At 42.9% G+C, this 2,500-nt stretch overlaps 2 protein-coding genes across 3 annotated transcripts in view; both read left to right on the top strand.

The window, feature by feature from the left end:
• LOC125953709 (uncharacterized) overlaps window positions 1-1,083 on the top strand; it is a 6,796-nt gene extending 5,713 nt beyond the window's left edge. The window contains exon 3 of the mRNA XM_049683485.1: window positions 1-1,083. This exon is cut by the window's left edge and continues 4,178 nt beyond it. The gene's annotated coding sequence lies outside the window, so the exon portion shown is untranslated.
• Window positions 1,084-1,695: 612 nt separating this feature from the next.
• LOC125954901 (transmembrane protein 47) overlaps window positions 1,696-2,500 on the top strand; it is a 5,493-nt gene continuing 4,688 nt past the window's right edge. Inside the window, exons 1-2 of one of the 2 annotated variants that reach the window (XM_049685608.1) lie at window positions 1,696-2,214; window positions 2,484-2,500. The exon at window positions 2,484-2,500 is cut by the window's right edge and continues 331 nt beyond it. The gene's annotated coding sequence lies outside the window, so the exon portion shown is untranslated. The remainder of the gene's footprint in view (window positions 2,215-2,483) is intronic. The other variant, XM_049685698.1, reaches the window with a different exon arrangement.

The following is a 2,500-nucleotide window of genomic DNA, read 5'->3' as shown; positions in this document are numbered from 1 at the left end:
GCAGCAAACGATGAGTTACGAAGAGTCACTAAACAATTACAGAGAAAAAGGTTCCTTAGTCTAAGTTGATGCATTAAGCGTTCTAGCATTATGGGATTAGATCATTAGATGTACATGAGTGGGTCAATGAAATACATATGGACACATACATACACACACAGACATACACACACTCACTCACCCGTACTATAGGCCAAGCGGGAGTTGGCCTAACAGCTCCACAGCACTGTTTTATGCGTAAAGTCGCCTATACACGTTCAATATTATTGGTCAATTTTATGGGCACCATATTTGAATGCTAAATTCGCCAATAAATGGTTAAAAAGTTGACGCAGCCCATGTTGTGTGCAAATATTGAGTAGTAGTACTGAGCATGTATGGGCCTCTTAAGACGAATCCACGCATGATAAAACACACAAACACACACACACACAGTAGCAGAAGGAGAGTCAAGAGAGAGGGTAAAAGAGGAAAGGAAAAAGTAAAACAAAAAAAGAAGAAAAAAACCAATCAAACCTAGTTAGTGAACCAATGAAACAATTGTAGCGTAATACCAATGCGTATTAGTATGTGCGTAAAGGGGAGGAGCGGGGTACAAGTTTTCCGGACAATTTCCATCAAAGCTAAGAGGAAACAAAACCGAAAGTAGTCGGCATGAAAAACAGATCCTGTTACCCAAAACGACTGCCCCCTCCCCCCCCTCCATCCCTCCCTCCTCAACCCTCATCCAAGCTCCTGGCCATTGCTGATCGTTCCCATCACAACTGTTACCTGTGTTCCTCCATCTTTCTCTTCCTCTCTAATTCTTTCTCTCCTTCTCTCTCCTCTCTCTCTCTCCTTCTCTCTTTCCCCCTCTTCTCTCTCCTCTCTTTCTATCTCTCTCTCTTTCTCTGCAGAGAATATATCATTTCCAAGTGACGGCTAGTCAGCAGTTGTGTGAATGTGTTGTGTTTTTTCGCTGCTCCTTTTAGCAATTGTTTAGGCAACGACATAAGCACTACCCATATTACAGCGAATACTATACTTTCTTAGCAAAACAAATAAAGCAGCATGCGTCCGAGGGCATCATCCCGGGTGTCCCATGTACAATCTCGCTTGAATTCTTCTAACTGCATCATTCGCCCGAAATATTTAAACCCTAAAATTATATTTTTGGTAAAAAGGTACAACGGAAGCGAAACGGAAAAGTGTCAGCGAAAAAAGTTTTAAATTAGCCTCCAAGTGCTTTGTCTTGATTCTCATTTTCACAGGACCAAAAATTTAAAGCGTAAATTAAGCTATTAGGGCTATTAGGGGGATAAAAAAAACACTTCTTAAATGATAACTAAAACTCTTATGTAGAAATTCATCCCCTCAACCCTCCTTTATAGTTGATTTTACGTTTTGAACTTTTGGTACTGTGAAAAAGAGAATTAAGAACCCGCTGGATGTTGCGTTTTACCTTTTTAATAAGAAGGAGGGAGATTAATTTCTTCATTCGAGTTTTGGTTATAATTTAAGAACTGTGTTTCACCCCACTTTCCCTTGTCTAATACCATAATTTACGTTCCAACTTATGGACCTGTGAAAAAGAGAAAGATAACAGACATACCGAGCTGTTTTTCCCAAATAATGCTATGGGGGCATTTCATTCCCCTCATTTCACTCACACACTAAAAATCCGATCCCTTCATTTCAGTTTTATTAAAGGGATGGTGAGGCGGTGGTGAAGGATTTGACTGCTGGTTGGGCAATAAAGAGGAAAGCAAAGTTGTTGTTGGCCTTTTGTAGTCTTGGCAGGAGACTCCACATACATATATATATATATACACATATTAGACACTAGCACGTACGAGCGTATAGTTAGTTATACTGGAAGGAGTGTTTAACGAGTGTTTTTGTTAACAAGGAGCACCATCGGAGGTGTCACGCATTGTAACCAGATTTGGTCGAAGCGTCCAACAATAATTGCTTCGTGGTCAACTCGATAGTCCTCCGCCCCCCTTTCACTCGTGTTCGAACGTGTCGCGCTGCATCACATCATCATCGTCAACGTCGTTTTCGTTGTCGTCGTTGTCGGCCCGCGCCCAGACGGATACTTGAAAGAAGAATACCATTGCGATGATGTTGCTTCCATAAAAGGTTTGCGAACGAACAACGACCAACAGCAGGAGCACCAGCACCATCATTCGCCCACTAGCGAACAGAGAGAGAAAGAGAGTCTGTGTTGGATCCGTACGTATCTTATTTGGTCCATATCCCGGGGGCTATTTCTATCTCGCCGTAGCATATTAGCCTTTGCCGACGTATACTATTCGACAAACCCATTTCACCGACCGGCCATCTATCGTGTCGGTGCGGCTGCCGCCACCGCCCTCTCCTCTTCCCTTCTCCCCGCATCGTTCTCCTTTTCCCTGGTTATTTATAGCTGGTTAGGACCCCGCTGTCGTCCCGTGCAGTCAAAGGGAAAGCCAGCTGAAGGAAGTGATTATCCATCATTGCAGGGAGAGACATATCGGTA

This window comes from Anopheles darlingi, chromosome X (assembly GCF_943734745.1).
Source record: "Anopheles darlingi chromosome X, idAnoDarlMG_H_01, whole genome shotgun sequence".
In the NCBI taxonomy this organism is placed as follows: domain Eukaryota; kingdom Metazoa; phylum Arthropoda; class Insecta; order Diptera; family Culicidae; genus Anopheles; species Anopheles darlingi.
Note: the sequence above shows the minus strand (reverse complement) of the source record. Positions and strands in the feature narration are given on the sequence as shown.